Below are 22,170 nucleotides of genomic sequence, written 5' to 3'. Positions count from 1 at the left end.
TTTTGGTAGGTTTTTAGTTCGAATGCGTGTTTGAGTTTAAAGACTTAGGCTTGATCGATGTATTGGTGGTTTGGTGTTGTTTGAGGTGTTTTGATGATTGGAGCAAGTTTGAATGACGTTTTGGGATGCGTTGATGCTTTTGGTTGAGGCCCCGGGGGCCTCGGGGTGATTTCGGATGGCTAATAGGAATTTTTGAAGTTGAAAATGCTACAGAAATGCAGCAGTCAGTGCAGAGCAATTTCGCTCTATGCGATCGCAAAGCAAGGGCTGCGATCGCAGAGAAGGAATTATAAGGGTTGTTCGGTTGTGCTATGCGATCGCATGAGAAGTGTTGCGATCGCACAGTGTCGTTGGATGGTGCATTGCGATCGCAGAGGTTCAGTTGCGATCGCATAGGGTATTTTGGAGGCCTGGAAAATTTGTGCTATGCGATCGCAGGAGCTTGGATGCGATCGCATAGTGTTAGCTACAGTGCCCGGGAAGAATGTTAAAAACAGTTCATCCGCGACCCCAAACCCATTTTCCACCATTTTTGAGCACTTTGAGAGCTAGTTGGGAGCATTTGAAGCGGGTTTCGACTGGAAATTGTTGGAGGTAAGTTTTAGGAGTTAAAAACATGATTATATGGTAGAATCATCCTTGAAATCCTTGAGAATTTAGCCAAATTATAAGAAATTAGGGCTTGAGATTGAAATTCTAAATTTGGGATTTGAGGGGCCATTTGTGGTCCGATTTGAGAGATTTTAGTATGTATAGACTCGTGCCGAGATGAGGAATCCTGTGATGTTAATTTTCTGATTTTTCGAGAAGTGGGCCCGGGGCTCGGATTTTGCAAATTTTGTGATTATCAATATTTTTCGAGTCTTTTCGATTGGGTTATGTTCCCTTAGCCTATTGTGACGTATTCGTTGTGGTTTTGGTCAGATTCGACGCACGAGGAGGTTAATTCGAAAGGTAAGGGCATAGCAAGCTAGGACTTTGGCCAGCTTGAGGTTAGTAATAAATGTAAATGCTGTGTTGAGGGTTTGAAACCCCGAATTTGCATAATGTAGTGCTATGTGAGGTGACTTGCACGCCGGATAACGGGCGTGGGGTAGAGCACCGTCGGGGATTGTGACTTGGTCCGTCCCGCTTAATAAAATTACTACCTAATTGATTGTAGTTTTGTGATATCCTTATAAAAATGGATTAATTGTCATAATTGGGCTTCGTGCCAACTACTTAAATCCTTCAGGGATTATTTTTACTGGTTTCTTACCTTATTTCTAGATATTGAACTCAGTCCTGGTATTTAACACTGTTTTTGTAAACTCAGCCATTTTTCTAAAAGTAGAAACTAAAATAATATTTTAAATGAAGTTTAGGCTGAATATTTTTATATTATTGTGCCGAAAGGCTTATGTGATTTTGGACTGAGTATGGGATCGGACTGCATGCCGCAGTGGTATGACATTGATATTGATATGAGGCCGAGGGCCTGTTTGATGCCACCATATGGCTTATTATTGCGCTTGGGCCGTAAGAGGCCCCTCCCGGAGTCTGCACACCCCCAGTGAGCGCCGTCAACGTTAAATAAATGGAGCGGGCTGCACGCCGCAGCGGGGTACTGGAGAATACCGGTTTATGTGTTGCATTGCATATTTTAATTGTCATTTATTCTTTATCTGTTGTGGTATTATTATAATTGTCTTTGCTGTTTTACTGTATTTATAGCTTTACCTTGTGTTTATTTGGGATTTATTATCCTCAGACATTATTTATATTTATTACTTTCTGGGTTGGAAGTACTCACAATACTCCCTGCACCTTGTGTGCAGATCCAGGTACACCACAGGGTGAGTGAGGATTTGTTTAGCTGAGCAGCAGTATCCGGGAGTATCGAGGTAGCTGCATGACGTTCGCAGCCTTGATCTCTCCCATCTATCTTTATCCTTTTGTTCGCATTTTTCCTAGATAGACTTGTGATAGGTGAATATTCTTTATTAGAGGCTCATGCTCGTGACACCAGATTCTGTGGGTTGATCAGTATTTTTATTTTGGGGTTTCGAATGTTAGAAATTATTTCAGAAATTCCGCATTTAATTTGGTATTTTAGTTGTGAATATTTATTTATCCTCTGTGATAAATCGGTCAAGGTTGCCTAAATGGTCGGGCTTGCCTAGCAGTGTGTTGGGCGCCATCACGATCGGGGTTGGGTCGTGACAGGTTGGGTTTTGGTAATTTCGGGAATTTCGTAGTTTTTCGATTGTTTTCGAGTGGTCTTTGTCCCTTTAGCATATTTTGATGGTTACGTTCTGATATTGGTAGATTCGGAGCATCCGGAGGCTGATTCGAGGGGCAAAGGCATCGCGAGCTAGAGTTTGGGCCGGATTGAGGTGAGTAATGATTTTAAATGTTGTCCTGAGGGTATGAAACCCCGGATTACACAGCGTTAGGCTATATTGAGGTGAGGCACACGCTAGATGACGAGCGTGGGGGTCGTGCACCGTTGGGGATTGTGACTTAGTCCATCCCGTATGGTTGTTTTACTGCGTATTTGACTGCAAATTGTCTGATATTATCATGTTTTGGGCTAAATGCCATATTTGGGCTTCGTGCCAACTGTTTGGACCCGTAGGGGATATTTACTGCTATTTTCCTCACTGTTTTGACTCTGTACTTGTAATCAGTCATGATATATTTTACTGTTTTCACAACTCAACCATGTTTACTCTGTTTTAACACTTTAAATGATATTCTAAAAGATATTTTGAGTTGAGCATCATGTTTTACTGTTGCCCGAGGGGCATATGAGATTCTGACTGAGTAAGGCCGAGGGCCTGTGTTGTGAGGATACTTTTGGGTCGGGCTGCACGCCGCAGCAGTGATATACTGATTATGATAATGAGGCCGAGGGCCTGAGATTGTACGCCACGGGGTGGCTTGTGATTGATATGAGGCCGAGATCCTGGTTGATTATGCCACGAGATGACTTGATATTGCGCTTGGGCCGTAAGGGGCCCCTCCCGGAGTCTGTACACCCCTAGTGAGCGCGGGTACCCATTGTGATATGAGATATAGCCTGAGGGGTTGGCATTGTTCTATGATATTGCCCGAGGGGCTAATTCTGTTGTTATTGTGTCCGAGGGGCGGTTCTTATGTGTTTACCTTTTCTAGCTGCTTTTCATTTGTTTAACTGCTTAGGAGGTGTTTTATGAGATTATACTATTTAAATTGCATTTACTGATTTTATTCTGCCTCTTATAGATTACTGTTGTGTTTAATGTGATTTTGTATCGCTCAGTCTTCATTTATTGTTATTACTCACTGAGTTGGAGTACTCACTTTACCCCTGCACCCCTGTGTGCAGATTCGGGCACTACAGGTCCTGCTAGCGAGGGTTGAGAGCTGTGCAGCAGATTCCGGAGATTCACTAGGTAGCTGTTTGGCGATTCGCAGCCCAGTGCTTCTCCCTCTAGCTTGTATCTTTTTGTTTCAGCTACGTAGTAGTGGAATAGACTTTCAGACTTGTAGTATTATTTTAGATGCTCATGACTGGTGACACCCCGATGTCGGGCTGTGTTGGTTTTAATTCCGCAAATTGTATTGTTCACTGTTTATTTTGGGATTTTATCATGTTAAAGACTTAATACTTATTACTTTAATTGCTTGAAAGAATCGAAAGTGTGTCGGCTGGCCTTGTCATCACGAGAGGTGCCATCACGATCGGGTCCGGGTTTAGGGTCGTGACAAGTTGGTATCAGAGCCTAGGTTACATAGGTCTCACGAGTCATGAGTTGGTTTAGTAAAGTCTCGCGGATCGGTATGGTGACGTCTGTATTTATCCTCGAGAGGCTGTAGAACCTTTAGGAAAATTCCATATTCTTGAAATTCTTGTCGTGCGAATTTGTTGATCGGAGTACTAAACTTTTGTTATTTTATTCTCCCACATATGGTGAGGACATGAGCGACCGGTCAGGATGGACGACCACCAGTACCACTAGGTGGAGCCGCTAGAGGCCGAGGACGCGGTCGAGGCCGTGGTAGGGGCAAAGGTGCAGCCCGCACAGCAGCTGGGGCAGCACATGCAGATCCATCAGCCGCCCCAGTTCAGGAGTAGGTCCCAGTTGTGGACACTCCAGCAGCACCAGCTCAGGCACTAGCTATGCCCATTGTGATTCCAGGTCTTCAGGAGACTTTGGCCCAGATTTTGACAGTATGTATGAGTCTTGCTCAGGAGTTCGCGGTCTGTACTACCGTAGCCACTTCTCAGGCAGGGGGAGGCTCTTAGACTCCCGCCGCCCGCACGCCCGATCAGGCGGTTCAGGGATTGCAGACACCAGAGGCGCCACTAGCCCAGCCAGTGGCAGCTGCTCAGAGTTACGTAGCTCCAGTTATGCTAGAGGACGAGCAGCGTAAATTGGAGAGGTTTGGCAGACTCCAGCATCCTACTTTCAGTGGTGCAGAGGGCGAGGATGCCCAGGGTTTCTTAGACAGATGTCAGAGGATTCTTTTCATCGCGGGTATTCTGGAGACCAACGGAGCTACCTTCACTTGGTGGGAGGCATATGAGAGGCGTAGGCCTGTTGGTTCGGCACCTCTTACTTGGCAGCAGTTCTCCAAGTATGTCCCATGGTCCTGCATGGAGGAGCTGCGTAGGCAGTTCGAGCAGTTACGATAGGGGGAGATGACTGTTACTTAGTACGAGATGAGGTTCTCAGAGTTAGCTCGACATGCTATTTGGCTGGTTGCTACGGAGAGAGAGAGAGGATCAGGAGGTTTGTTGATGGCCTCACATACCAGCTTTGGGTTCTCATGACTAGGGAGAGAGTGTCAGGTGCTACGTTTGAGGAGGTTGTGGATATCGCTCGTGAGATTGAGTCAGTTCATCGCCAGAAGCGCGAGGAGAGGGAGGCCAAGAGGCCTCGAGGTCATGGTAGTTTTGGGGGTGCTCCTTCGAGGGGCCAGTTTAAGCACGGTAGAGGCCGTCAGTTCAGGCATTCTCAGTCAGCTCGCCCAGTTTATCGTGGGGCATCATCAGGCCATGGTTCTCACGGTTCTCAGTAGGGTCATTCCTCACTCAGTGTACTTCCAGCCCAGGGTTCGTCCCGTGCTCCATCAGTTCAGGATTCTTCTACTCCAGGTGTGTCTGCTAGTCATTCCGGTGCTAGGGGTTCCCTTCAGTCCTCGTCCCCAGCACCCAGGAGTTACTATGAGTGTGGGGAGATGGGTCACATGTGGAGGCAGTGTCCTCGTCGTCTTGGGGGTTCATCTCAGCAAAGGGGTCCGCTATCAGCCTCAGCCCCAGCCACTTCACCTCCCACCCAGCCAGCTAGGGGTGGAGGACAGTCATCTAGGGGTCGCCCCAGAGGGGGAGGTCAATTCGGTGGTGGTCAGGCCCGCTTCTATGTACTTCCAGCTAGGCCTGATGCGATTGCTTCAGATGCATTGATTACAGGTATTATCTCACTCTGCCGCAGGGATGCTTCTGTGTTATTTGAACCTGGTTCCACTTTCTCTTATGTGTCGTCTTATTTTTCCCATTATTTGGATATGCCCCGCGAGTCCCTTGTTTCTTCTGTTCATGTCTCTACGCCGGTGGGCGACATAGTTGTGGTAGACCGTGTGTACCGATCGTGCGTTGTGTCTATTGGGGGTCTGGAGACCCGAGTGGATCTATTGTTGTTATGTACGGTGAATTTTTATGTTATTTTGGGCATGGACTGGTTATCTCCGTGCCGGGCTATTCTGGACTGTCATGCCAAGACAATGACTTGGCTATGCCTGGTGTGCCACAGATTGAGTGGCGAGGTTCGACCGATTATGTCCCCATTAGGGTGATATCTTTCTTGAAGGCCCAGCGTATGGTTGGGAAAGGTTGTCTTTCATATCTAGCCTTTATGAGGGATGTCGGTGCAGAGACTCCTAGTATTGATTCTGTTCCAGTTGTGAGGGATTTACCCGATATGTTTCCTGCAGACCTGCCGGGCATGCCACTGGACAGGGATATTGATTTTGGTATTGATCTGGTGCCGGGAACTCAGCCCATTTATGTTCCTCCGTATTGTATGGCACCAACGGAGTTGAATGAGTTAAAGGAGCAGCTTCAGGAGCTCCTTGACAAGGGGTTCATTCGTCCTAGTGTGTCACCTTGGGGTGCGCCGGTTCTTTTTATGAAGAAGAAGGATGGCACGATGAGAATGTGCATTGATTACAGGCAGTTGAACAAAGTAACAATTAAGAACAAGTATCCTTTGCCTCGTATCGATGATTTGTTCGACCGGCTTCAGGGAGAGAGAGTGTTCTCCAAGATTGATCTCCGTTCATGTTATCACCAGTTGAAGATCAAGGACTCAGATATTCTTAAGACAACTTTCAGGACCAGATATGGTCATTATGAGTTCTTGGTGATGTCTTTCGGGCTGAACAATGCCCCAGCAGCGTTCATGCATTTGATGAACAGTGTGTTCCAGCCGTATCTCGACTCGTTTGTCATAGTCTTCATTGATGATATTCTGGTATACTCGCATAGTCAGGAGGAGCACGCAGAGCATTTAAGAGTGGTGTTGCAGAGATTGAGAGAGAGGAGAAGCTTTATGCAAAGTTCTCCAAATGTGAGTTCTGGCTAATTTCAGTGGCTTTCTTGGGGCACGTGGTGTCCAGCGAGGGTATTTAGGTGGACTCGAATAAGATAGAGGCGGTTCAGAGTTGGCCCAGACTGTCCTCAGCCACATAGATTCGCAATTTTCTTGGTTTGGCGGGTTATTATCGCCGGTTTGTTCAGGCATTTTCATCTATTGCATCGCCCTTGACCAAGTTGACTTAGAAGGGTGTCCCATTTTAGTGGTCTGATGAGTGCGAGGAGAGCTTTCAGAAGCTCAAGACCGCCTTGACCACAGCTCCACTGTTAGTATTGCCATCAGCTTCAGGTTCTTATACCGTGTATTGTGATGCTTTGAGAGTTGGTATTGGGTGTGTTCTGATGCAGGAGAGTAGAGTTATTGCTTATGCTTCTCGTTAGTTGAAGCCTCATGAGAAGAACTACCCTGTTCACGATTTGGAGTTGGCTGCCATTGTTCACGTGTTGAAGATTTGGAGGCATTATTGGTATGGTGTGTCTTGTGAGGTGTTTACTTATCATCGTAGCCTCCAGCACTTGTTCAAGCAAAAGGATCTCAATTTGAGGCAGCAGAGGTGGTTGGAGTTGCTTAAGGATTATGACATCACTATCTTGTATCACCCGGGGAAGGCCAATGTGGTGGCCGATGCTTTGAGCCGAAAGGCGGTGAGTATGGGGAGTTTGGCGTATATTCCAGTTGGGGAGAAACCTCTTGTAGTTGATGTTCAGTCTTTGGCCAATCGGTTTGTGAGGTTGGATATTTCGGAGCCCAGTCGGTTATTGGCTTGTGTGATTTCTCGGTCTTCCTTATATGAACGAATCAGAGAGCGCCAGTATGATGAACTTATTTTCTTGTCCTTAAGGATAGAGTTAAGCATGATGATGCCAGGGATGTGACTATCGGTGATGACGGGTTGTTGAAGATGCAGGGCCGAATATGTGTGCCTAATGTAGATGGGCTTCGGGAGTTGATTCTGGAGGAGGCCCACAGCTCGCGGTATTCCATTCATCCGGGTGCCGCGAAGATGTATCATGATCTGAGACAGCATTATTGGTGGAGGAGAATGAAGAAAGACATTGTGGGGTTTGTAGCTTGGTGTCTCAATTGTCAGCAGGTGAAATATGAACATCAGAGACCGGGTATCTTGCTTCAGCGGATGGATATTTCTGAGTGGAAGTGGGAGCAGATCACCATATACTTTGTAGTCGGGCTCCCACGGACTTTGAAGAAGTTCGACGCTATTTGGGTTATTGTGGATCGGCTGACCAAGTCCGCGCACTTCATTCCTATCTGTACTAGTCATTCTTCAGAGTGGTTGGCAGAGATCTATATCTGGGAGAATGTTCATTTGCATGGCGTCCCAGTTTCCTTCATTTCTGATAGGGGCACTCAGTTTACTTCACAATTTTGGAGGTCTGTACAGCGAGAGTTGGGTACTCAGGTTGAGTTGAGCACAACTTTTCACCCTCAGACGGACGGGCAGTCCAAGCGCACTATTCAGATATTGGAGGACATGTTACGCGCTTGTGTCATTGATTTCGGAGGGTCATGGGATCAGTTTCTACCGCTCGCAGAGTTAGCTTATAACAATAGTTACCTGTCGAGTATTCAGATAGCTCTATATGAGGCTTTGTATGGGAGGTGGTGTAGATCTCCAGTTGGTTGGTTTGAGCCGAGAGAGGCCAGGCTATTGGGTACAGATTTGGTACATGATGCTTTAGACAAGGTGAAGGTGATTCAGGAGAGGCTTCGTACAGCGCAGTCGAGACAAAAGAGCTATGCGGACCGGAAGGTTCGAGATGTGTCCTACATGGTTGGTGAGAAGGTTCTGTTGAATACTTCACCCATGAAAGGTGTCATGAGATTTGGAAAGAAGGGTAAATTGAGTCCACAGTTCATTAGGACTTTTGAGGTACTTCGGAGGATTGGGAAGGTGGCCGATGAGCTTGCTTTACCACCTAGCTTGTCGAGTGTGCACCCGGTATTTCATGTTTCTATGCTCCGGAAGTATATTGGGGATCCGTCTCATGTTCTAGATTTCAGCACGGTCCAGTTAGAGGGTGATCTGACTTATGATGTTGATCCAGCAGCTATTTTGGAGCATCAGGTTCGAATGTTGAGATCGAAAGATATAGCTTTAGTGAAAGTGCAGTGGAGAGGTCGGCCCATGGAGGAGGCTACTTGGGAGACCAAGCGGGAGATGCAGAGCAGATATCCTCACCTATTTGATACTTCAGGTACGTTTCTTGACTCGTTCGAGGACGAACGTTTGTTGAAGAGGGGGAGGATGTAACGACCTGATCGGTCGTTTCATGAGTTACCGCTTCGTTTCCCCCATTTCTGCTTTTATTTGCTTTGTTTATCGTTTCTATGTGTGATCGGGTTAGTTGGCTCGAGTTCGGAAAGGTTTTGAGAAGGTTTGAGACACTTAGTCTCTTTTAAGAATGCTTACGTTGGAAAAGTCAACCGGATGTTGACTTATGTGTTAGAGGGCTCGGATGTGAGTTCCAATGGTTCGGATAGCTTTGGGAGGTGATTTGGAACTTAGGAGCGTGATCGGAATGTGTTTTGGAGGTCCGGAGTAGACTTAGGCTTGAATTGGCGAAATTAAGTTTTTGGCGTTTTCCGGATGATAGGTGAGATTTTGCTATAGGGGTCGGGTTTCGGTAATTTCGGGAATTTCGTATTTTTTCGATTGTGTTTGAGTGGGCTTTGTCCCTTTAGCATATTTTGATGGTTACATTCTGATTTTGGTAGATTCGGAGCATCCGGAGGCCGATTCGAGGGGCAAAGGCATCGCGAGCTAGAGTTTAGGCCGGATTGAGGTGAGTAATGATTTTTAATGTTGTCCTGAGGGTATGAAACCCCGGATTACACGGTGTTAGGCTATGTTGAGGTGACGCAGACGCTAGATGACGAGCGTGGGGTCGTGCACCGTTCGGGATTGTGACTTAGTCCATCCCGTATGGTTGTTTTACTGCGTATTTGACTGCAAATTGTTTGATATTATCATGTTTTGGGCTAATTGCCATATTTGGGCTTCGTGCCAACTGTTTGGATCCTTAGGGGATATTTACTGCTATTTTCCTCACGGTTTTCACTCTATACTTGTACTCAGTCATGATATATTTTACTGTTTTCACAACTCAGCCATGTTTACTCTGTTTTAACACTTTAAATGATATTTTAAAAGATATTTTGAGCTGAGCATCATGTTTTACTGTTGCCCGAGGGGCATATGAGATTCTGACTGAGTAAGGTCGAGGTCCTGTGTTGTGAGGATACTTTTGGATCGGGCTACACACCGCAGTAATGATATACTGATTATGATAATGAGGCCGAGGGCCTGAGATTGTACGCCACGAGGTGGCTTGTGATTGATATCAGGCCGAGAGCCTGGTTGATTATGCCACGAGATGGCTTGATATTGCGCTTGGGCCGTAAGGGGCCCCTCCCGGAGTCTGTACGCCCCCAGTGAGCGCGGGTACCCATTGTGATATGAGATATAGCCCGAGGGGCTGGTATTGTTCTATGATATTGCCCGAGGGGCTGATTCTGTTGTTGTTGTGTCCGAGGGGCAGTTCTTACGTGTTTACCTTTTCTAGCTGGTTTTTCTTTATTTGTTTAACTGCTTAGGAGGTGTTTTATGAGATTATACTTTTTAAATTGCATTTACTGATTTTATTCTGCCTCTTATAGCTTACTGTTGTGTTTAACGTGATTTTGTATCGCTCAGTCTTCATTTATTGTTATTACTCACTGAGTTGGAGTACTCACTTTACTCCCTGCACCACTGTGTGCAGATTCGGGCGCTACAGGTCCTGCTAGCGAGGGTTGAGAGCTGTGCAGCAGATTCCGGAGATTCACTAGGTAGCTGTCTGGCGATTCGCAGCCCAGTGCTTCTCCCTCTAGCTTGTTTCTTTCTGTTTCAGTTACGTAGTAGTGGAGTAGACTTTCAGACTTGTAGTATTATTTTAGATGCTCATGACTGGTGACACCCCGATTTCGGGCTGTGTTGGTTTTAATTCCGCAAATTGTATTGTTCATTGTTTATTTTGGGATTTTATCATGTTAAAGACTTAATACTTATTACTTTCATTGCTTGAAATGAATTGGAAGTGTGTCGGCTGGCCTTGTCTTCACGAGCGGCGCCATCACGACCGGATCCCGGTTTATCGTGACAGTTTATTAGATCATTAATACATAAAACTAAGGTATGTGAAACCCATCAATTTCCCGCTTTTTGATTATGACAAACTTAAAAATTGATAATCTTGCACAGAACCACAAAAACCAGATAATGCAGCAGGAACCTTACAAGTTCCCCCTGACTTTGTGCTTCCCCCTTAATCAGTGCATTGCTTCTTCTTAATCCTCAATTTATCTTCCCCCTTTTGACATCATTTAAAACATACAAAGAAGCAAATAACATAAAGAAGTCTAGCTTAGTTAACTCATGCCACTTGTGTGCACATAGATATGATAGAAAACAGAAGCAGAGAGACAAAATCATTTGCAGCAAAAGAAGGAAAGCTTGCATTAAACAGCAAAAGCATAGTTGGACAGTGTACAACTAGAACAGTACTAGTGATTTCCATCCCCAAACCCAAAAGAAAACAAAAGCAACCACCACACACATCATCAAAACACTTCAAAAAGAGAGAGGCTAGGAACTGGTCACTGAGGGATATGCTTAGCGGACACTAGAGGAAGAGGGCTTGGAATAGGCGGCAAGAGTTTGGAGGACAAGATCTATCCGGGCATTGGCGGACATTTGCTACGAGCAGTCTCTCTTTCAGGTTCTCAACCTGTTGCCTGAGATCAGCATTCTCCTTTGTCAGATGGGCAACCTCTAAGTTCGAAGAACTGGAAGATCCTGGTGCCTCCTGGGCCTGACTGAGCTGAGTCTCCAATATAGCATTCCGAGCCTTTAACTTCCTGATTTCTTCAGTAGCGTGATTTTGAGCGCTAATGAGCCTAGAGATTGCTGGAGTGCTGTCTACTCCTCCACTTTTGTCAATGAACTCACATTCCTTTAATGTAGTCTTGGAGATGGTCTGCTTCTTGGTCCCAATTTTTTGCTGTCCCAAGGGCACTTTAAAGAATTTGAACGCTCGCGTTAGGAGAAATCTGTAAGGGAGACCATGGTTGCCATATTTGAATTCTGCCACCTTCTGCATATGCTCAATCATTATAGCTGGCAGATTAACAGTTTTGAAACCATCCAGTGCTTCCATCATAAACAAATCAGCCTTGGAGGTGATGGATCTCCTCTCTGCACGAGGAAGCAGGACCTTGTTGACTAACTCAAAGAGCAACTGGTAAACAGGAAGTAATGCCTTCTTATGTACGCGTTCTCCTTGCTGCACTCCCCTCTCCTTGATAATAGCATTCCTAACGTTAGAGTTGCAGGCACCTTGAACAGAAGACAAACCTTCAGCAGGAACTTTGAGTATCTCTCTTAGCATAGCAAAATCCATAACGATATCTACACCATTCACCAGTGCGTAGACGTGATCAGATTCAATAGTAAAATGGACTGCATAGAAACTTTGTACCTCTTCCTCATATACTTTGGGCACATCCACCTTGAATAGGTGTGCCCACTGTTGAAACTCACATATCTCAAGTACTTGACGCGTTCCAGCCATCTCAGAGATTTCAAGGACAAAAGTACGACCCACAATACCTTTTGATGCCTCAATCTTTCCTTTACCTAGATAGTACCACTTTTTGCCTTCTTCAAAGAACCGGGTTCTTCAACATCCTCTATTTTCCTTTTTACAGACTTTCCATGAGATCGAACTTTCCTACTAGACTGCACTTGCAGATTCTCATCAGACAAGGACGCTTCTACTTCCACTTCTTTCAGCTTGCCACTATCCTTCACTGACATTTCACATAGTGTACCAATAACACCTTTCGAAGGGCTCTCAGTATTTGAACAAGAAAGAGAGAGCTTCTTCCTCAGAGGCCTCTTGGTTAAGGAACTTCGTTCCTCTTGAGTTTCCTCATCAACTGCCACAACTGGTATATCCTTATCAACTACAACTTGACCATCCTTGACTAGTCTTTTCTTCTTCCTACGACTTCTCTTACTCTTCTTGAGAGCAGACTCAAGAGCCTCCTTTTTCTGCAACCTAGTAATAGGCCGCTTGGGAGAGGGCTCAAGAGTTGCAACCGGCCTCCTTACCCTGACAAACTCACTTAGCGCAATATCATCCAAATCCTCTTTATCACTAGACCTCATTATAGGTGTCACCACTCTAAAGGGCTCAACATCAAAGTGAGGAGAAGGAGCAGGGTCGAAACTGACCTGGGATGACGATTCCTGACCTGTTTCCTCAGGAGAGGGGTCGGGTCCATCAAGTGGAGTCCCAGTAGTTTCTTCTTTTGCTGGCTATTCAAAGGCCCAAGAGTTCCTTCCCCTATTGAGGGCAGAGTCTCTTTCCCATGAGACTCAGGCACACCAGAGTTTTCTTCACACATTATCCCCTCAACAGCGATAGAAAGTTTTTTTTATGACATCCCTCTCATGAGATTCCATGGAAGCAACAACAGAAGAGGCAGGAATACCTGTAGACTCACAACTTTCCATAGTAGCCTTGGCACTTTCTGGACTGATCAATAATGCTTTTACTGCAGATGGAGACTCACTCTGTTTTTCTTCTGGAATGGAAATTTTCTCTTTACTCTGCTCTTTGAGCGTCTCAGGCAACAATGGAGGGATGATATCATTCTTAGGGTTGTCTGATTTTTCAACACTTGGGAGAGGATCAGAGTCAGAGTGAGTAGAGAGAGGGGATGAGAGAGTAGGAGAAACTGGTTTAGGATTTTCTCTTACAACAACGGTGGAAAAAGAAACAATTGGTGGAGTTTCTACAAGAGAGGACTCAGTGGTTTTCTGATAAGTTGTAGGAGAGGTTATCTGATTCTCAGCCATGGTAAGTGTTTTTGCTTAAAGGTATTTGAGAGAAGAAGGAAGATAGAGTAGGGGGTTCATGTTTTGGAAGTGAGAGGGTAATAATGATTTATGGAAATTATGACAAGAGGAGTAACGGGTTCTGAAACGGTGGTAGGTACATGGGAAGATGCAACGCTTCAAGGGGAAGTAAAACGATTTTGAAAGAAAAGGCGTGACATACAGAGTCTGAAAAAGTTGATGATGTGGCATTATTTTTTTTCCTTTTAAGATGTGTATAAGAAAAACAAAAGACTACTAACATGTGTCACAAGAACCTGGTTCCCTGACCAGTCTCGCAAAAATGCTTAACCCCTTTTTACCGCTCATGCATTGCCTCAACAACTTCAGTAATCATCATGCGTGTCTACCTGTAACGGTATAGAAGTGTATTAGACTTGGCCAGAAAACACTTTAGCTAATTTTACCTGTGTGTGACTTTCATAGCCATATGTTAGGAATCAGGTTCTTAGTTGGGCTTTATTAGCCCTAGTGCTAGCCGGTTTCTGTGAGCACGTGATTTTTGCCCTATATGAATTATTCCCATAATTTCAAACAAAATAATTTCCTTTCGTTATTTGCAATTGCGTGAATTTTTGTGGCATTTTATGTTAATTGTTGGCATTTTGTTTGCACATTTTAATTCATAAAAATACAAAAATATTTGACCTCTGCACTTAGGGTTTTAATTCTACATTTTAGGATTAATTAAGAAAGTAATTGTTTCATAAAATAAAAAATCAAAAGATATTTGTTTAAGTTGCATTCTTAATTTTTGATCTTGATTTTGAGTGGTGTTTCTTTTAAATTTGTTTTGTGATAATCATCATATGTGTTTAATTAGTTTTAGGATTAGTTGAATTTTAGGAATTAATTTTAGTTTTAAATCAAAAGAAATTAATTAAAAGGAAGTTGAAGAAAAAAAGAAAAAAAGGGAAAATAAAATGAATGAAGAAGTTTTGGGCCATTTAATTAGGATTTTTCCCAAGCCCAATTGTGTCCAGACCAGGCCCAAATCACGCTCTCAATCCGGCCTGCCCCCTAGTGAAAAGGCGTCGTTTTGTCAAGGAGCAATCCCAGCCGTTGAGGATCTTTGATCCAATGGCTGGGAAGTGGGTTAGTTTTGATATATTAATGTCAGAATCACCCCCCTACCCCTCATTCCTCATCTCAGACCACCCCTGATATCGCCGGCATAACGCCACTGTTCACCGCCTTGGACCGCCGCCGGGAATCGCCTGAGGCGGCGGCCGGTCTCCAAACGGCCCTAAGTTTACACCGCACCATCCTCTCACCCTCCTCTTTCTAAATCCCCAAGACTTTTTCTTCGAATCATAGTCGATCTCTTCGAATCTTCAAATCTGTGGACGCCGCCTTCGTCGCCTACGGCGGCGCCGCTTCCAAACTCGTCCAAACTAACACCCCTAAACCGCCTTGTTCTCCTCTTTCCAAACCCCCAAAACCCCGTTCTCTCGAATCCCGCCGAACTCCTCGAATCTCCGATCAAAGTTTCCGGCCAAAACCCTAAATTCCCCAAACCTCACCAAATTGATGCCACGTGACCCCTTCACTTCCCTCATGTTGAATCCATCGCCAGTCGCATTCAAATCTCACCGGAGATGTTCGAATTTTGAATTTGAGAAGTGGCAGGACTTTAGAAGTTAAAACCAGTGAGTTTCTTAAATTCTTTTAGGTTTTTGTTTAGTTATCTGAATTTATTTTCGCTCTCATTATTGTTTTCCTTCATGAATAATCGATTCGAGTTTTTTTTTGAGTCAGTAATCCTTATCTGTTTCTATTTTGTTCATTTCGTCTGAGTTCTAAACACAAATTTGTTCGTTTAAGTTTGTTATCATAGTTCTTTGCTGTTAGTCAGCGTGCTAGGTGTAGGTTTAATTTCGGAGTAAGTCAGTAGGTTTTTCTTTCATTTAACTAATTCTTCTTAATGATAATTGATTCTGGTTTTAGTCTTTAGTTTTTGTTCAATTTTGCTCTTAATTTCTGCTGGTTTGGATATTTGTTGTCGAGTGATTAATTCATGTTTTTCCATTGATGATTCGAACCCAGTTCAATTTCGTTTGAATTGTTGACTTGTTTAGTGAATTAGCTTAGTTTGGATTAACAATTTAGTTAGATTTAAGTTCCATTACTGATTAGTTGGTTGAGTAATTAGTTCAACTGTAGGGTTTGTTTAGATTTAACTGAATTTCTCTTTTCTTTTGGGTAATTAACCATGGTTATTAACTAAGGTTAAGGGGCTGGGTCAGTTAATTCTAGCTTGGGGTAAATTTCAGATTGAATAAAGGGTAATTTAGGCATTTTAGACAAGGGAATCTTTAATAACTGAATTAGAAACCCCTAGAGTCTTCTAGATGGGGTTCAAAGTAGAATTTCAAGAAACCTAATGCAGTAACTTGAGAAAGAAGTCAGAAAATAAGGGACTATTTGGGTAAAACTGAAAAATAAAAGAGGGATCAGGGGGTAAAGTCGAAAATCTGAAAGAGCCTTGGGCTTTATATATAAAAAGGCATGCCTAGTACCTTGATTCACAAGTTTCAGCATCTGAAAAATTCACCCCAAATTTCCACAAGTTTTCACAAGCTGAAAATTTGAATTTCAAATCAAAAATTTTAGATCTGAGTTCTTTCAAAAAAAAAATACAAAAAAAGGTGACAGAAAGCCTACAAAAAATACTGTTCTATTGAACTCTCTTAGATTAAGTTTGAATTTCAGCCGTAGATCAAATTATCAGTTCAACAGAGGGTTAAAAATGGTTTGAGTATCTATTAGATCTCGTTTGGTTCAAGTTAAGGGAATTCTGGTTGATTTCGAGTATATTTTGATCCAATCATATCTGGTTTTGTTTGCTTTTGGTACATATTCTTCTGCAAATTGTCTCTGGATTGTTGTGGTATTTCTGGGAGTTGTAATTGATTCAACTGCCTTGGCTGTGGGCTGCTGCTCATTATTGTCTTAGCTGACTTTCCATTTCTTCCTTTCTAGTCCAATTTCCAGGTATATTCTTATGCTCAAGTGATGCTGAAGATTATATCCACATGTAGAAACCCATTTTGAAGTTAAATGATTAGGAAATGCTTGTTTGCGCCTGGACCTTTTGCCTTTGTTGTTTAGTTTAGAAATTTAGTTTGATCGATCTACTTGAACAATATTTCAATTGTATTAATGGAGTGTTGGACTGTTTTTAAACGATCTCAAAATTACATGAGTTTGTATTCAGTAGTATTAGTTCAGCATCACTAAGTAGGTGACCAACTAGTTTTAAATCAGAAATTAAAAGCACTGTTGGAATTCTAGCTGATTAGTTATTAGTTTATTAGGTTGTTCATGGATTCTATTCGTTATACGTGATGTGTTCACCAGTTCTTCTCCCTGAATGTCAACGCATGAGTCCAGTTGAAATTGTGATTAAAAGCATGGCATAGGTTTATACATTGAACCTGAAAACAAGTTATTTGTCACTCATGCCTAATGTTTACGTCTTATTCACGTGTTAGTATACCTGAATTTTTAAAATGCTGGTCGAGAACTTGAGTTTCCAAATGCTTATTGAGCCAAGTTTGTTTGCTTAGTTAATCTGGGCTGTAGGATTTGCATGATTTGTAATTGGGTTTTCCATTTTGTCACATTGGGCTCAACGTAGGCCCAGCTGGAAAACAGCCAGGTCCCTATCCCTGAACGTTCTCCCCTCACTTTCAATTGGGCTCATTTTGGGCCCAAAATTTGGACACTTCATTGAGATTGTCCGTCCAGTTATATAACCCCAAATTCGCTAAAGAAGCTCTCCTCTTGTTTAAATGTAGACTTGAACTCGAGACCCAAATACCTTGAATGCTTTTAAAAATAGTAATTGCTAATTAGCTAAGGCCCTTTTAGAGATAGTACTTAATAGAAAATCATAGTTCTTTTAGGTTGGCCTTAAAATAAAAACGAGGTGCGCCGCGCCAAGCAAATTCATAAATTGCGTGGCCCTCTTTAATTACTTCTCTAAAAATTAGAAATCGGGTATGCCATTTAGCAAATTTCATGGCTTCCCACAAAGTTAATGATACGCTAGTTGCTTTAGGTCCGGCATTTAATAATATTACCTTCTTAAACTCGGGTGCACATTTATGTGACCCAAATCCAAATCCCAACGAAGTTGAAATGTGTCAAAAACCACGAGTGCATTTATGTGACGTGGTTCGAGATGTGTTTTCACGACGTTGCAATTCTCTTTAAAAATAATAATAAAAGCGGTTTAAAATTAAAAAGCACATAGGTTAAAACATGTATTAAAATCATATAAGTAAGCCGAATATGACAGTTGAGCGACCGTGCTAGAACCACGGAACCCGGGAATGCCTAACACCTTCTCCCGGGTTAACGGAATTCCTTACTCGGATTTCTGGTTCGCGGACTGTTAAACAGAGTCATTCTTTTCCTCGATTCGGGATTCTAAACCGGTGACTTGGGATACCCTAAATCTCCCAAGTGGCGACTCTGAATCTTTAATAATAAATCCCGTTTAGATTGTCCTTTAATTGGAAAAACTCCTCTATGCCCTTGCGGGTGTAGGTGAAAAAGGAGGTGTGACAGCTCTGGCGACTCTGATGGGGACAAGGACCCAGAACTTTTTGTTCAGGGTTCACAATTCGAGCTCAGTTAAATTTTTATATTTGGCTTTATCTAATTTTCCTACATGTTTCATGCCTTATGTGCTAATTGTTTTACCGCTTTGATATTTGTCGAATTGTATATAAACTGTTACGAATCCCTTCCTCTCTCTGAGTCTTCTACATCATGGAGAAGGGTGCACTTCGTGTAGCTTCTCTTCTATTTAGAGTCTTTTCCCATTTAGAACGAGGTTTGGATAAGTTGCTAAGCCGGCGGAGCTTCTGTATCCCCGGTACGCTGCCTCCCCCTCGGCCCGAGTTGTCCGCTCGGGTAAGCCAGGTCTAGACCAATAAACCTAGGGTTTAAACCTAGAAGAACAAAACCTCATGCCGGATCCCTAGTAGGAGCGTTTGTTTGCATCATGTGAATTTGACTTAGGGGACTCAACATAGGGGTTGGGTCTATCTAGGACAGGTGACCTGAAATGAAAAAGACCATCCTGATGCATCTTACGTGCTACTTGTGCATTTATTTGCTCGGCTTCGCATGTTGACCGGCTCGTATATAATGAAAGAAAATTGAGAAAAATAGCAGTGTTAGGACTAAGTGAGGGTAACCACTTGTTTTGAAAAACCAATGCCCAAATAGTACCGAAATGCCGCCGGATTTTTGAAAAATGAAAAATGGAAAGTATTTGAAAAAAGAAAAGAGATTGTTGTTTTGACAAATTTGACCGAACTACGCTGGTTTGATTCTCACCGGGCGTGAGATACGTAGGCAACCCTCATCGGGTCCAACCTCCCTTTTTCAAAAATAGCCAAAAATACCAAAACTTTAATTTTTGTCAAAAATAAGTCGAGTGACGCCATTCTTGTTTAAAATAAGCCGAATGTCCCCAAAGGACGCCGGAAGGCTGTTTTGCAAGAACAACCACCCTGAGTCATTTTAAACGGTTGGCAGGCACAACCTTAAAATCTCCCTTCCGGAAGTGCTGAAAGGCCGTATTTGCAAAACCGAGTCTTTGTTTTCTTAAATAAAAATTTGGAAAAATAGCCATTTTTACTTTTAAGTCAAAATGAGTCATTAAATAGCCATTTTTCTTTAAATAGCCACATTTTTCCTTTTAGGATGAAATAAGTCATTAAATTCCTTCAAATAAATGTGCAGGATGAGTACAGTTGACATTGAAACCTTCTCAGTCCTGAGTGAGATCCCTTTGAAGCTTCACATATGGTGGAATGACTTAGGAAAAGGTAGCAGGGAAACAGTGGTAAAGATTCTGGGTGGTCTCGTTGGATTCTTGAACATTAAGCCAAGGACGGACATTGTTGAAGCACTAATACCTTTCTGGGACCCAACCCGCAACGTATTCCGGTTCTCGGACTTCGAGCTTACACCTACCTTAGAGGAGATGGCGGGATATGCGGGTCTTAACGGAAACCTCAGGGGTCGATACCCATTGGCACCAAGACCAGTCACCCTCCACAGATTCTTGGACCTGTTGAGCATTAGTCGGGACATTCAAGAGAAGCATCTAGCAGAAGGGTGTTGCACACTTCATTTCCTATACCACCGATATGGCAACCCGACAAATGAAAATAGCTGCTAAAAATGAAAATAGCTGCTAAAAATCAAGAAATAAGTCGGTCCGATGAGAGATTGATAAAGGGGCTGAAAAAGCAAGTCTTAGAGTGCCAAGATGAGTTGGAGAAATCTGAGGGGAATATGGCAAAACCCTGGGGCACAATGGGCAAAGAAGATAGGGAAAGAGCCCAATTTGTGGAACAAATGAAAAGAAATTATGAGGGAACCATTGCTAATCTGAAAAGAAAGATGAACACCCTTGAAGATAAGGCAGCCCGGTAGGACAAAGAATTTCAGGCTGAAAGGGAACAGTGCTATAGGCTAATGGCCGAGATGGAAAAAGAAATAAAACTGTTGCAAGATCATCATGTCCACGACTCCCAGGTGTTAGAAGCTCGCAACCAGCAGATAAGCCGACTACTCCAGGAAAAAGGCCAGATCAGGGAAAGAATTAGAGGCATTGTAGATTATATTGTCATGAAATGTCAAGCCGGTGAAAGAATGGGTCCTACCACTTTCTTTGCTACAGTGATGATATTTGTTCGTCAGGTTACGAATGATTTGGAGCAGTTACAAAGGGGCCTTGCACGCAGGCCCGCGGCGATGCCGAATGATGCCCCGCGGGCCCCAGGATGTGAAGCTTTGATGTACTCTTGATCTAGTTTTTAATCATCGAGTCTGTATTTTGTTATTTTGAGTCTGTTTTTGTAGTTCCCTTTTCAAGAAAAACAAGTAATCTAGTAGCTTTGTAATTGGAGTTTTATTAATGAAAATTTGAAAATCTCAAAATGTTTCGTTATTTATTCTTATCCTCCAGAACTACGCTCGGTCTGATTCATGTGGGGTCATGATACGTAGGCAATCTCCATAGGATTCGACCATAACTAATAAAATAAAAGAAGAAAAAAAAGGGAAAAAGAAGAGAGGAAAAACGAAAAGGGAAAAGCACGAGAAGAGAAGTAAGGAAAAAGGAAAGTAAGAGCAAAAAAACAAGAGAGAGGCATGGGAGAGTAGAAACAAAAAAAAAGAAAAAAAAAAGAAAACAAGAATGCAAAGAGAGGGAAGAAAAGAAAAGGAAGTTGCAAAATAGAAATAAGGAAAAGCCGGGATGACGCATGCAGTCGAGCAGATGCATAATAGAAACGACTAACTGCTTAGGTGCATTCATTCCCCAAATATGCGATTACCAATCTGTTAAAGCTCTAACCGCTAACGGAATTGTTGTTGATGTTAAGTCCAGGCAGGCGGTTAGTTTGTGGCATTCTAGCAACTCACCCATACAACACCTATTCCAAAAACAAAGTGCTCATTGCCAACCAGGGACTTGATGCGAGTGTCATCGATCCTTCGAGAGAGGGGGACGAGTTGGATGTCAATATGATGAAGGAAGAGATGTATAGGTTGAAGCAACAGATGGCCGAAATGTACCAGGCCTGGGCAAAAGGGCAACCACCACCAGCTTACCCTGCCAACCTTGCTTTTAGCCCGCCATTGGCTCAGTCACAGGATCATCCTGCCACCGATTCATCCCCGGGCTTTCCCATTTACCAACACTACCAGAGCACAACTTCCCAAGCACCACCAGCTCCACCACCCAAACCAGTTCCGTACCCTCCTCCACCAGCCACTCCTGTCTTTGTGGCACCCCTTCCCGCTACACTCCACAGATCCTCTAGCGAGCCTTTGTTCCAAGCTCACGATAACCAATATTACCCCCCGGAGCCCACTTTCAAAGCTCCAAAACCCTATTCCTACACTCCTCACCTTGAGCTCCCGGCGGAAATCAAAAAGCCACCTAAGAGCCCGGAGCAGGAAGAGATGTTTCGAAAAGTAAAAAGCCTGGAGCAATCTCTAAGGAACATGCAAGGATTGGGTGGTCAAGTCAGTGTGGCCTATAAAGATTTGTGTCTGTTCCCGGATGTCCAGCTACCAGCAGGGTTCAAGATGCCTAAGTTCGATCTGTATGACGGGCATGGTGATCCGGTAGCACATTTAAGAGGATTTTGCAGCAAAATGAGAGGGGCAGGTGGAAAAGATGAGTTATTGATGGCGTTCTTCAGCCAGAGTTTGAGTGGGTCTGCATTAGAATGGTATACCCGGCAAGATCATGGTCGGTGGTACATATGGGATGATCTAGCCCAAGCCTTCGCATGCCATTTTCAGTACAATCTTGAAATTGTTCCAGACCGTTTGTCATTGACCAGAATTGAGAAGAAGCCAGGGGAGAGCTTCAGAGAATACGGCTTCCATTGGAGAGAGCAAGCAGCGAGGGTTGACCCTCCGATGAAAGAGAGTGAAATGGTTGATTACTTCCTGCGGGCCTTAGAGCCCACTTATTTTGGTCACTTGGTGTCAGCAGTAGGGAAATCTTTTAATGAAGTAGTGAAAATGGGAAGCATGGTAGAGGAAGGA

This window comes from Nicotiana attenuata, unplaced genomic scaffold (genome assembly GCF_001879085.1).
Source record: "Nicotiana attenuata strain UT unplaced genomic scaffold, NIATTr2, whole genome shotgun sequence".
NCBI lineage: Eukaryota > Viridiplantae > Streptophyta > Magnoliopsida > Solanales > Solanaceae > Nicotiana > Nicotiana attenuata.
Note: the sequence above shows the minus strand (reverse complement) of the source record.